Genomic DNA, 14,634 nt, shown 5'->3' with positions numbered 1-14,634 from the left:
TCAGGTATATATATTAGTGATGATATCAGAATGTATGGGCCCATGTCAGGTATATATTAGTGATGGTATCAGAATGCATGGGCCCCTGTCAGGTATATATTACTGATAATATCAGAATGTATGGGCCCTGTCAGGTATATATTAGTGATATCAGAATGTATGGGCCCTGTCAGGTATATATATTAGTGATGATATCAGAATATATGGGCCCCGTCAGGTATATATATTAGTGATGATATCAGAATGTATGGGCTCCTGTCAGGTATATATTAGTGATGGTATCAGAATGTATGGGCCCCGTCAGGTATATATATTAGTGATGATATCAGAATGTATGGGCCCCTGTCAGGTATATATTATTGTAGATATAGACTGTATGGGCCCCTGTCAGGTATATATGCTGCGATTGTTCTCGTATGCTGATTTGGCATGAAAAAATAATCACAGATGTGATCTGCCCCATAGATTAACACTGGTCCGAGTGCCATGCGATGCTTTCTCACATAGCACTCGTCCGTATTCTACGCTAGTGTGACCCCGGCCTTAAACTTATGAAGCGACACAGACCACCTGCAGTTCAGCCACCATCAATATTTAAATTACAAGTTTTTCACCATCCAAAAAAATGCTAATTTTAACCTAGTTCCATAGGTTTCTTAAAGGGAACCTGTCACCAGGTTTTCCCCATATATAGTACCACCAGCACCTATATGGCCTTATACACACCCTTCTAGAGTGCTGTACCGTATATACTCGAGTATAAGCCGAAATTTTTGGGGGCAGAAAGAGACCCTCTCGGCTTATACTCGAGTCATTGTCGGCGGGGAAGCGGCGGCTGTCACATACTCACCTGCTCCTGGCACGGTCCCTGCATGTCCGATGGTCTCCGGGCAGCTCTTCCTGTGTTCAGCGGTCACGTGGTTCTGCTCATTAATGAATATGGACGCATAATGGTTAAGGCTATGTGCGCACGTTGCAGATTTGCTTGAGGAAATGTCTGCATGGTTAGTGCGTCTCTTAGCAGAAAACGCAGTGGAAATTCTGTACTTTTTTATGCGGATTTGATGCGTTTCTGTAAATCGTGAGCGCTAAATAAAGATATATTAAAAAAATAAAAATAAAGGAATTTGATGCATTTCCTTATTCAAACTCTTCACGAGATACCCTCATTAATATTAACTAAAGACACACACACACCCATGTAGGAGCATTAACATAATTAACCTACATATGCTGTAAAAAAAACAACTAAGAAACCTGCGTGAAATGCAAAATGTTTATTTTTCAAAAAATAAAGCCTGCATGGGCTTCCGCATAATTTTCATAACCAGCAGTGGGAAAGCTGACAGCTGATGTTACTATTCTGGAAAGGAGCCAATAACCATAAAGGTTCCCAGGCTATTAATATCAGCTCACAGCTGTTTGCTTAGCCTTTACTGGCTATTTTACAGGGGGACACAAAATATTGACATAAAATCCAACCAGCAAATGCTAGGCAGACAGCTGTAGGCTGATATTTATAGCCTGTGAAGAGGCCATGGATATTGGCAGCCCCACAGGCTAAAAACCATCAGCTCTCAGCCGTCGCAGAAATGGCGCATCTTATAGATGTGCCAATTCTGGCACTTAGCCTCGCTCTTCCCACTTGCCCTGTAGCAGAGGGGTTCATAATTGTGCGGTTGATGTCACCTTTTTATTGTCAAGTAACATCAAGCCCACAGGTTAGTAATGGAGAGGCATCTATCAGACATCTCTCCATTACTAAGCTGGCCTAATGTCACCTTACAATACAAAGGTGAAATTAACCCCTTATTACCCCATATGCCACCGCTACAGGGCAGTGAGAAGACAGAGGCTGAGTGCCAGAATTGGCGCATCTTACAGATGCACCTTTTCTGGGGTGGCAATAACCATGGTCCCTCTCTAGGCTATAATATCTGTCCTCAGTCACTGGCTTTCCCTCTGTGGCACAGAAAATTGTGCGGGAGCCCACGCCAGTTTTTTCAGTGAAAACATTATTAAATACATACAGGCCCCAAATTTTACACACACACACACACACACACACTACTAACCGTATTAGTCACTGACCTATATAAGTCTAACTGTTCTGCAATGGTTTACTGTATGTAAACCATGTCTCCTATCCTGTCAGCCTCTGCAATGATTTAACAGAAGCCGACAAATTAACTATCAGCTATTCCACTGTCCGTGTGATATATTATATATATACACATATACATATACACACACACACATACATACACACACACAGACAGTATAGACCAAATGTTTAGACACACCTCATTTAAAGATTTTTCTGTATTTTCATGACTATGAAAACTGTACATTCACACTGAAGGCATCAAAACTATGTGGAATTATATACTTAATAAAAGTGTAAGGCAACTGAAAATGTCTTATATTCTAGGTTTTTCAAAGTAGCCACCTTTTGCTTTGATGACTGCTTTGCACACTCTTGGCAGTCTCTTGATGAGCTTCAAGAGGTAGTCACTGGGAATGGTCTTCCAACAATCTTGAAGGAGTTCCCAGAGATGCTTAGCACTTGTTGGCCCTTTTGCCTTCACTCTGTGGTCCAGCTCACCCCAAACCATCTCGATTGGGTTCAGGTCTGGTGTCTGTGGTGGCCAGGTCATCTGGCGTAGCACCCCATCACTCTCCTTCTTGGTCAAATAGCCCTTACACAGCCTGGAGGTGTGTTTGGGGTCATTGTCCTGTTGAAAAATAAATGATGGTCCAACTAAAAGCAAACCGGATGGTATAGCATGTCGCTGCAAGATGCTGTGGTAGCCATGCTGGTTCAGTATGCCTTCAATTTTGAATAAATCCCCAACAGTGTCACCAGCAAAGCCCCCCACACCATCACACCTCCTCCTCCATGCTTCACGGTGGAAACCAGGCATTTAGAGTCCATCCGTTCACCTTTTCTGTGTACAAAGACACGGTGGTTGGAACCAAAGATCTAAAATTCGGACTCATCTGACCAAAGCACAGGTTTCCACTGGTCTAATGTCCATTCCTTGCGTTATTTAGCCCAAACAAGTCTTCTGCTTGTTGCCTGTCCTTAGCAGTGGTTTCCTAGCAGCTATTTTACCATGAAGGCCTGCTGCACAAAGTCTCCTCTTAAGGGCTTGTTTCCATTTGCGAGAAACACGTCCGTATCTCGCATGTGGAAACCAAGCTGTAGCACCGGCACTCCAGAGCGGAGCATGCAGCCGCATAGGAACACATGGAGCTGCACGCTTTGCTCCAAAGTGCCGGCGCCACAGCTTGGTTTCCACATGCGAGATACGGATGTGTTTCTCGCAAATGGAAACAAGCCCTAACAGTTGTTGTAGAGATGTGTCTGCTGCTAGAACTCTGTGTGGCATTGACCTGGTCTCTAATCTGAGCTGCTGTTAACCTGCGATTTCTGAGGCTGGTGACTCGGATAAACTTATCCTCAGAAGCAGAGGTGACTCTTGGTATTCCTTTCCTGGGGCGGTCCTCATGTGAGCCAGTTTCTTAGTAGCGCTTGGTGGTTTTTGCCACTGCACTTGGGGACACTTTCAGTTTTCCCAATTTTTCGGACTGACTGATCTTCATTTCTTAAAGTAATGATGGCCACTCGTTTTTCTTTACTTAGAATTTGTATTATGGCAGGAAAAAAGCAGCTAACAGTCTATTCAGTAGGACTATCAGCTGTGTATCCACCAGACTTCTGCACAACACAACTGATGGTCCCAAACCCATTTAGGCCGGTTTCACACGTCAGTGGCTCCGGTACGTGAGGTGACAGTTTCCTCCCGTACCGGAGACACTGACACACGTAGACCCATAAAAATCAATGCATCTGTGCAGATGTCATTGATTTTGTGCGGACCGTGTGCGGACCGTGTCTCCGTGTGCCAAACACGGAGACATGTCAGTGTTCGTGGGAGCGCACGGATTACACGGACCCAATAGAGTCAATGGGTCCGTGTAAAACACGCACCTCACACGGACATTCTCCGTCTGGGGTCCGTGTGGCGTGCCGGAGACAGCGCTACAGTAAGCGCTGTCCCCCCCACATGGTGCTGAAGCCGCGATTCATATCTTCCCTGTAGCACCGTTTGCTACAGAGAAAATATGAATGATAGTGTTTAAAATAAAGATCCATGTGTCCGCCGCCCCCCCACCCCCTGTGCGCCCCCCCGCTGGTCAGCAAATACTCACCCGGATCCCCCGTCGGCAGTCGCTCCTTCCTGGTCTGGCCGCGGCTTCTCTACTGTATGCGGCCGATTACACTCATGAATATGTGGCTCCACCTCCAATAGGGGCGGAGCCGCCTATTCATGAGTGTAAATGAGCGGCCCCACGTGACCGCATACAGTAAGCTGCGGCCAGACCAGGAAGGAGCGACTGCCGACGGGGGATCCGGGTGAGTATTTTCTGACCAGCGGGGGGGGCGCACAGGGGGTGGGGGGGCGGCGGACACATGGATCTTTATTTTAAACACTATTCTTCATATTTTCCCTGCAGCAAACGTTACTGCAGGGATGATATGAATCGCAGCTTCAGCACCATGCAGAGTGGGTACCACACGCTCCGTGTGGTACCCACTCGCCATACGGGCGGCACACGTGTGCCGCAGGTATGGCCTCCGTGAGTTCCCAGGCACACGGACACGGATAACTCCGGTACCGATTTATTCCGGTACCGGAATTATCTGGACGTGTGGGACAGCCCTTATAAGGCAAGAAATCCCACTTATTAAACCTGACAGGGCACACCTGTGAAGTGAAAATCATTCCCAGTGACTACCTCTTGCAGCTCATCAAGAGAATGCCAAGAGTGTGAAAAGCAGTCATCAAAGAAAAAGGTGGCTACTTTGAAGAACCTAGAATATAAGACATAACAAAAAAGTGTGAAACTGAAATTAAGTATATAATTCCACGTGTTAATTCATAGTTTTGATGCCTTCAGTGTGAATATACAATTTTCAGTCATGAAATACAGAAAAATCTTTAAATGAGGTGTGTCCAAACTTTTGGTCTGTAGTGTATCTCTTTAGATTTTATATACACCTATACTGTGTGTATATGTCTATTCTATTGTAACCTGTCAGTGTGATTTTACTGTACACTGCACCTGAATTGTCGGCCTTTCAAAGGACACCGTTGCGTATTTCTCGCAAGTCACACTGAAGGCTCGTGTGGTGCGAGTTTTTCTTGCACAAATAGACTTTCATTGGCGAGTCTCGGCTGATATACGGTGCAAATCACAGCATACTGCAATTTCACTCGCACATATACGGCCGTGAAAAAAAAAGTGATGGGAGATTAACATTGGTTCGAGTGCTATGCGATTTTTTTCTCGCATAGCACTCGTCCGTATTCCTCTCTAGTGTGACTCCGGCCTTAAAGGGAAAATCATTAAAAATTTATATTTTTTAAAATTTGTAAAATTTCTGATTTTTTACAAAATAAATCAAAACATATCAACTCAAGTTTACCATTATCATAAAGCCTAATATAACACGAAAAAAAAAATTAATCTCAAAATCAATGGGATGTTGAAGCATTCCAGAGTTATTACTATATAAAGATTTTAAAAAATTGGCCACGCCACAAAGGGGCTAAGAGCTTGTACATGTGAACACTGTTTCAAAAGTGGCTTACCTGTCTCAGGCAGGTTTCACACCAGCGTTCGGCAGCCTTCTTCCTCCATTAAGCCCCGCCCACTGCTGCGCCTCTTCCTTCAGCTCCGCCTAAGTCTGCATGCGTCCCCTATCTAACATTGGGTACGCAGGCATGCCTCATTTTGAAGATGCGCTGAACTGCGTCGAACGCAACATGTTGCATTTTATTGCAGTCGGCGCAGCGTTGAAACAACGCATGCGGAGGCATCCGCTTGGCCTGCGTACCCAATATTAAAGATAGGGTATGCAGGACGCATGCAGACGTAGGCGGAACTGAATGAAGAGTTGTGGCAGTGAGCAGGGCTAAGGCTACTTTCACACTAGTCAGTCGGTACGGGCAGTCGCAAACCGTCGGCCCGACGGACAGTGTGTTTTATGTAGAACAACGTGGGCAGCGGAGGCAGTTTTACAACGCATCCGGGGCCTATTGTGAGTTCCGGGGAGGAGGGGGCGGAGTTTCGGCCACGCATGCGCGGTCGAAAATGGCGGACTCGACGCACAAAAAAGTTACATGGAACTTTTTTTGTGCCGACGGTCCGCCAAAACACGACGCATCTGTCGCATGATGGATGCGACGTGTGGCAATCCGTCCCAATGTGTTGCTAATGAAAGTCTATGGAGAAAAAACGCATCATGCAGGCAACTTTGCAGGATGCGTTTTTTCTCCAAAATGACGCATTGAGACGTACAGCAAGCGACGTTAGTGTGAAAGTAGCCTTAACGGAGGAAGAAGGCTGCCATCCGCAGCCCTGCCGAACGCTGGTGTGAAACCAGTCTACGGCTGTTATTATAGCACCTTCCATGTGTTACACAGATACATCATGGGCTTGTCCTGCCCTACGCATGAAATGAAAGGCGAAAATGCAATGTGGAGACTTCATCAGAGTAATGTTTTATTTACATTCAGAACTGGTTTAAGAGGAACAAATGACCATTTCCCACAGAAATCTCAGACTTTTACTTATAGAAATACTGGATAAATATCATTTTACCATTAGATATAGAAACATTTCCAATTTTATAAAACTACATTTTTTGCATTGAATAACTTTATGCCTTTGCTTGTTTCATTTTATGCATTTCTAAGTATTGTAAAACTGTAGTATGCTGTTGGTGCATGCGGGCTGGACTGTCGGTTTGGTATGTGGCTCTGTTCCCCCCAGGCCTGCCTCCGATGTCTGAGGTTTCGGTGTCCCAGACCAGAGATCGTAATACCGGCCTTGAATTGTGAAGGACACGGCAGCCGACCCTGAGAAACATCCAAGGTGGGAACGCCCCATCATGTCGAAGAGAGTCTGCTAGATCCAGGCCTAGCAGACCAGTGCTGGTGGGTTCATGGATGCCAGGAGGGGGTTGGCCTAAAGGAAGGTCTCATCTTTTCCTGGCGGGTCGGAGAGTTGTCCCGTCGGTTTTTTGGACAGAACATTTCCAAAACAACCAAAATTGAACAGCAGATGTCTTGGGAGGCAGACTTTAGTCCTCTGTTGCAGAAGCGAAGTACTCTTAAACTGATAGGTGCAGAGTAGGACACACTAGAAAGTTGGTGTGCATGATTGTTCAGGGCACTGGCGGTGTGGACCGGCCACCAGAGAAGGCCTAGACCGAAGCCTGGATATTTTAAGAGCAGGGTCACAGGAGCCTCTGGAAAACATGGAGGCTGCATGAATAGGAAGGTTTCCCCAGAAGATGTCCATATTGCTCAGGGGCAAACTAGGACATACTTGTCCTGTCCTTTCCATTTTATTTTTTTTTTTAAAGTAGCCCCCTCACTGCCTGGTAGGATATACCTGTCCTGAAGGTCACACATCATTCTTCACAGACCGATGATGAAGATGGGCATGGAATAACCTGGACGCAGACCTTTCGGCGGCTGGCACATAACGGATTAGTCTTCCCTCCCTACTCTATCTGGCTCTGGGGGGGCCAGAGGGTAGGGGGATTCGTGGCATGGACCGTCCTCTGGGGAACCACAAACACTTTTGATGTGTTAGGGCCTTGCCTCGTAGACCACAGATGATATGGTAGTGACAATTCTAGGTGGGAGATTAGAGTGACAATTCCACTGTCGCCCTCAAAAGCCGTATCTGAAAAAAAAAAAAAAAAAAGAAAAAAAAAAAGAAAAAGGAAAATCGTTAATAAAAAAACCCCCCCAAAACCTAAGTCAGAACTGAGCTGGGTGGTCCAGACCCATGTCTGCCTCCTACTGACATTAAGCTAAAAAGGATTAGCTTCGTGCCAGTTGGTGGTGTGGCCTACTCTACAGGGAAATACCTTTTTTTTTTGCATAGCATAAGCAGCATACACTCATATTTTTTTTGTGTACCCCAATGAAGCATTAGCCCCCCCCCCCCCCCACATCAACCAGATGGCCACACAGCATAACCTCGCTCCCCCAGCCAGGAACATCCACCTCACATTAACCAGCGGACCCCACAGGATAAATCCAAAGCCCACCAGACATTCCCTCCCCTCAAGCGTAAATCCAAATATGGCGCCCCCTGCCCCAACCATAAATCCCATCAGACACCCCCTCCAATCGAACGCCACCCCAGCTTAAACTCTCATTGGACGTCCAACCCCCACAAACCCCCATCGGACGTCCAACCCCCACAAACCACCATCGGACGTCCAACCCCCACCGGACGTGGAACCCCCCACCCAGCAAACCCCCAGATGCAGACCCCCCACCCCGCACAAACCCCCATCACACGTGGACCCCCCCTCCCGAGCACAAACCCCCATCGGACGTGGACCCCCCCACCCAGCACACACCCCCTTCGGACGTCCAACCCCCACAAACCCCCATCGGACATCCAACACCCATCGGACGTGGACCCCCCCCACCCAGCACACACCCCCTTCGATGTCCACCCCCCACCCAGCTTAAACCCTCTTCAGCCCCACCCCCAAACCCAACCCATAAGCAGGTCGCCCCCAATAAAAGGGATCCCCCAGTAAGCAGCAGGTCACCCCCAAATAAAAGGGTTCCATCTGTAAGCAGCAGGTCATCCCCAAATCCCACCACGGGATCCCCCCAATAGCCAGCAGCAGGTCGCCTCCCCACATTCCACGACAAGCAGGTCACCTCCCCACATTCAACGACAAGCAGGTCGCCTCCCCACATTCAACGACAAGCAGGTCGCCTCCCCACATTCAACGACAAGCAGGTCGCCTCCCCACATTCAACGACAAGCAGGTCGCCTCCCCACATTCAACGACAAGCAGGTCGCCTCCCCACATTCAACGACAAGCAGGTCGCCTCCCCACATTCAACGACAAGCAGGTCGCCTCCCCACATTCAACGACAAGCAGGTCGCCTCCCCACATTCAACGACAAGCAGGTCGCCTCCCCACATTCAACGACAAGCAGGTCGCCTCCCCACATTCAACGACAAGCAGGTCGCCTCCCCACATTCAACGACAAGCAGGTCGCCTCCCCACATTCAACGACAAGCAGGTCGCCTCCCCACAAGCAGGTCGCCCTCAAATCTGACCACAGGGGTCCCCCAAATAGCCTGCAGCAGGTCACCCCTCACATGCAGGTCGACTCCCCACATCCCACCACAAGCAGGTCACCCCCACATCCCACCACAGGGGTCTCCCAATAGCTTGCAGCAGGTCTCCCCCCACATCCACCACAAGGGTCCCCCCCAATAGACAGCAGGTCGCGCCCTCCCAAAACCCGACCACAAGCATGTCGCCCTCAAACCCCACCACCAGGGTCTCCCCAATAGCCAGCAGCAGGTCGCCCCCACTAAAAGGGGTCCACCCTGTAAGCAGCACGTCACCTCCAAACCCCACCACAGGGGTCCCCCTCAATAGCCAGCAGGTCACCCCCAAACCCCACCACAGGGGCCCATCAATAGCCATCAGCAGGTCACCCCTCCACAAGCAGGTCGCCCCCACTAAAAGGGGTCCCGCAACAAGCAGGTCGCCTCCCCAAACCCAACCATAAGCAGGTCACCCTCACTAAAAGGGGTCCCCCGCACGCAGGTCACCCCAAAATCACACCACAGGGGTCCCACCATAGGGGTCACCCCAATAGCCAGCAGCAGGTCTCCCACCCCAAACAAGTCACCCCATAAGCAGGTCACCCCTAAATCCCACCACAGGGGTCCCCCCAATTGCCAGCAGCAGGTCCCCCCCCCCCCCCACAAGCAGGTCACCCCCCACTAAAATGGGTCACCCCCAATAGCATGCAGCAGGTCGCCCCCCCACAAGCAGGTCAGGGGTCCCCCAATAGCCTGCAGCCCCCCTCACACAAGCAGGTCGCCTACCACAGAAGTCCACCACAACAGCCAGCAGCAGTCCCCCCCCCCCCACAAAATCCCACAATAGCCAGCAGCAGGTCCCCCCAAAAGCCCACCACAGGGGTCCCCCACAATAGCCAGCAGCAGCGGAGCCTCCCAAAATCCCACCGCAGGGGTCCCCCACAATAGCCAGCAGCAGCAGAGCCTCCCAAAATCCCACCGCAGGGGTTCCCCACAATAGCCAGCAGCAGCAGAGCCCACCAAAATCCCACCGCAGGGGTCCCCCACAATAGCCAGCAGCAGCGGAGCCCCCCAAAACCGCAGCGGTCCCCCACAATAGCCAGCAGCAGCGGAGCCCCCCAAACCCACACCACAGCGGTCCCCCACAATAGCCAGCAGCAGCGGAGCCCCCCAAATCCCACCGCAGGGATCCCCCACAATAGCCAGCAGCAGCAGAGCTCCCCAAAATCCTACCACAGGGGTCCCCCACAATAGCCGGCAGCAGCGGAGCCCCCCAAAACCCCACCACAGGGGTCCCCCACAATAGCCAGCAGCAGCGGAGCCCCCCAAAACCACACCGCAGCGGTCCCCCACAATAGCCAGCAGCAGCGGTCCCCCACAATAGCCAGCAGCAGCGGAGCCCCCCAAAATCCCACCGCAGGGGTCCCCCACAATAGCCAGCAGCAGCGGAGCCCACCAAAATCCCACCACAGGGGTCCCCCACAATAGCCAGCAGCAGCGGAGCCCCCCAAATCCCACCGCAGGGATCCCCCACAATAGCCGGCAGCAGCGGAGCCCCCCAAAACCCCACCACAGGGGTCCCCCACAATAGCCAGCAGCAGCGGAGCCCCCCAAAACTACACCGCAGCGGTCCCCCACAATAGCCAGCAGCAGCGGAGCCCACCAAAACCCCACCACAGGGGTCCCCCACAATAGCGAGCAGCAGCGGAGCCCACCAAAACCCCACCGCAGGGATCCCCCACAATAGCCAACAGCAGCAGAGCCCCCCCAAATCCTACCACAGGGGTCCCCCACAATAGCCAGCAGCAGCGGAGCCCCCCCAAATTCCACCGCAGGGATCCCCCACAATAGCCAACAGCAGCAGAGCCCCCCCAAATCCTACCACAGGGGTCCCCCACAATAGCCAGCAGCAGCGGAGTCCCCCCAAATCCCACCGCAGGGATCCCCCACAATAGCCGGCAGCAGCGGAGCCCCCCAAAACCCCACCACAGGGGTCCCCCACAATAGCCAGCAGCAGCGGAGCCCCCCAAAACTACACCGCAGCGGTCCCCCACAATAGCCAGCAGCAGCAGAGCCCCCCAAAATCCCACCGCAGGGGTCCCCCACAATAGCCAGCAGCAGCGGAGCCCCCCAAAACCCCACCGCAGGGATCCCCCACAATAGCCAACAGCAGCAGAGCCCCCCAATATCCTACCACAGGGGTCCCCCACAATAGCCAGCAGCAGCGGAGCCCACCAAAACCCCACCACAGGGGTCCCCCACAATAGCGAGCAGCAGCGGAGCCCATCAAAACCCCACCGCAGGGATCCCCCACAATAGCCAACAGCAGCAGAGCCCCCCAAAATCCTACCACAGGGGTCCCCCACAATAGCCAGCAGCAGCGGAGCCCCCCAAAATCCCACCGCAGGGGTCCCCCACAATAGCCAGCAGCAGCGGAGCCCACCAAAACCCCACCACAGGGGTCCCCCACAATAGCAAGCAGCAGCGGAGCCCACCAAAACCCCACCGCAGGGATCCCCCACAATAGCCAACAGCAGCAGAGCCCCCCAAAATCCTACCACAGGGGTCCCCCACAATAGCCAGCAGCAGCGGAGCCCCCCCAAATCCCACCGCAGGGATCCCCCACAATAGCCGGCAGCAGCGGAGCCCCCCAAAACCCCACCACAGGGGTCCCCCACAATAGCCAGCAGCAGCGGAGCCCCCCAAAACTACACCGCAGCGGTCCCCCACAATAGCCAGCAGCAGCGGAGCCCCCCAAAACTACACCACAGCGGTCCCCCACAATAGCGAGCAGCAGCGGAGCCCCCCAAAATCCCACCACAGGGATCCCCCACAATAGCCAGCAGCAGCAGAGCCCCCCAAAATCGTACCACAGGGGTCCCCCACAATAGCCAGCAGCAGCAGAGCCCCCCAAAATCATACCACAGGGGTCCCCCACAATAGCCGGCAGCAGCGGAGCCCCCCAAAACCCCACCACAGGGGTCCCCCACAATAGCCAGCAGCAGCGGAGCCCCCCAAAACTACACCGCAGCGGTCCCCCACAATAGCCAGCAGCAGCAGAGCCCCCCAAAATCCCACCGCAGGGGTCCCCCACAATAGCCAGCAGCAGCGGAGCCCCCCAAAACTACACCGCAGCGGTCCCCCACAATAGCCAGCAGCAGCGGAGCCCCCCAAAATCCCACCGCAGGGGTCCCCCACAATAGCCAGCAGCAGCGGAGCCCCCCAAAACTACACCGCAGCGGTCCCCCACAATAGCCGGCAGCAGCGGAGCCCCCCAAAACCCCACCACAGGGGTCCCCCACAATAGCCAGCAGCAGCGGAGCCCCCCAAAACTACACCGCAGCGGTCCCCCACAATAGCCAGCAGCAGCAGAGCCCACCAAAATCCCACCGCAGGGGTCCCCCACAATAGCCAGCAGCAGCGGAGCCCCCCAAAACCGCAGCGGTCCCCCACAATAGCCAGCAGCAGCGGAGCCCCCCAAACCCACACCACAGCGGTCCCCCACAATAGCCAGCAGCAGCGGAGCCCCCCAAATTCCACCGCAGGGATCCCCCACAATAGCCAGCAGCAGCAGAGCTCCCCAAAATCCTACCACAGGGGTCCCCCACAATAGCCGGCAGCAGCGGAGCCCCCCAAAACCCCACCACAGGGGTCCCCCACAATAGCCAGCAGCAGTGGTCCCCCGCAATAGCCAGCAGCAGCGGAGCCCCCCAAAACCACACCGCAGCGGTCCCCCACAATAGCCAGCAGCAGCGGTCCCCCACAATAGCCAGCAGCAGCGGAGCCCCCCAAAATCCCACCGCAGGGGTCCCCCACAATAGCCAGCAGCAGCGGAGCCCACCAAAATCCCACCACAGGGGTCCCCCACAATAGCCAGCAGCAGCAGAGCCCCCCAAAATCGTACCACAGGGGTCCCCCACAATAGCCGGCAGCAGCGGAGCCCCCCAAAACCCCACCACAGGGGTCCCCCACAATAGCCAGCAGCAGCGGAGCCCCCCAAAACTACACCGCAGCGGTCCCCCACAATAGCCAGCAGCAGCGGAGCCCCCCAAAATCCCACCGCAGGGGTCCCCCACAATAGCCAGCAGCAGCGGAGCCCACCAAAACCCCACCGCAGGGATCCCCCACAATAGCCAACAGCAGCAGAGCCCCCCCAAATCCTACCACAGGGATCCCCCACAATAGCCAACAGCAGCAGAGCCCCCCAAAATCCCACCGCAGGGGTCCCCCACAATAGCCGGCAGCAGCGGAGCCCCCCAAAACCCCACCACAGGGGTCCCCCACAATAGCCAGCAGCAGCGGAGCCCCCCAAAACTACACCGCAGCGGTCCCCCACAATAGCCAGCAGCAGCGGAGCCCCCCAAAATCCCACCGCAGGGGTCCCCCACAATAGCCAGCAGCAGCGGAGCCCACCAAAACCCCACCGCAGGGATCCCCCACAATAGCCAGCAGCAGCGGAGCCCCCCAAAATCCCACCGCAGGGATCCCCCACAATAGCCAACAGCAGCAGAGCCCCCCCAAATCCTACCACAGGGGTCCCCCACAATAGCCAGCAGCAGCGGAGCCCCCCCAAATCCCACCGCAGGGATCCCCCACAATAGCCGGCAGCAGCGGAGCCCCCCAAAACTACACCGCAGCGGTCCCCCACAATAGCCAGCAGCAGCGGAGCCCCCCAAAACTACACCGCAGCGGTCCCCCACAATAGCCAGCAGCAGCGGAGCCCCCCAAAACTACACCGCAGCGGTCCCCCACAATAGCCAGCAGCAGCGGAGCCCCAAAACCGCAGCGGACCCCAACAGTAGCCAGCAGCAGCGGAGCCCCCCAAATCCCACCGCAGGGATCCCCCACAATAGCGAGCAGCAGAGACCCCCAAAATCCTACTGCAGGGGTCCCCCACAATAGCCAGCAACACCCCCCAAAATCCCACCACGGGTCACTCCCCACACAGACAAATAGGTCGACCACCACAGGGCCTCCCCCCAATAGCGAATAGCGATCGGCAAGTAGCATTTTTCACCCTGAAACCACAAACCTCCATGGCGTCCACAAGCTGTCATGCTGCTTTCCTTTGCCGCCTTGGAGAACACGCCCCCTCCCGATATGACACGCCCCCGGAAATGACGTCACACCTGGAAGGAGCCCATACACTCTAGCATCTACCGTGTGGGAAGACGTCCATCACAGCACGGGAGGGGAGCCGCGGGTCATGCTGGGTAAAGAGCGATTCCACTCATCCTCCTGTCACGGTTGGGTTGCGTCTACATCAGAGATGATGTGTGGGGGGCTCAGTGCTGAGGAGACGGGAGCGGGGTCCTCACAGGAACCACTGCAGTGTTGGGGGCTCAGTGCTGGGGAGACGGGAGCGGGGTCCTCACAGGAACCACTGCAGTGTGGGGGGCTCAGTGCTGAGGAGACGGGAGCGGGGTCCTCACAGGAACCACTGCAGTGTGGGGGGCTCAGAGC

General features: G+C 53.8%; 1 long non-coding RNA gene across 1 annotated transcript; it reads right to left on the bottom strand.

Moving 5' to 3' along the window:
- Nucleotides 1-6,551: 6,551 nt before the first annotated feature.
- On the bottom strand, nt 6,552-14,328 carry LOC143764144 (uncharacterized). The gene is made up of 2 exons (XR_013213071.1): nt 14,204-14,328; nt 6,552-7,764 (listed from the first exon to the last, which is right to left on the bottom strand). It is a non-coding gene; the product is annotated as an uncharacterized LOC143764144 (long non-coding RNA).
- Between the last annotated feature and the right edge of the window lie 306 nt (nt 14,329-14,634).

The sequence above is a fragment of the Ranitomeya variabilis genome, chromosome 4 (assembly GCF_051348905.1).
Source record: "Ranitomeya variabilis isolate aRanVar5 chromosome 4, aRanVar5.hap1, whole genome shotgun sequence".
In the NCBI taxonomy this organism is placed as follows: Eukaryota; Metazoa; Chordata; class Amphibia; order Anura; family Dendrobatidae; genus Ranitomeya; species Ranitomeya variabilis.
The sequence above is the reverse complement of the archived record's forward strand: the minus strand, read 5'-3'. Positions and strand labels throughout refer to the sequence as shown.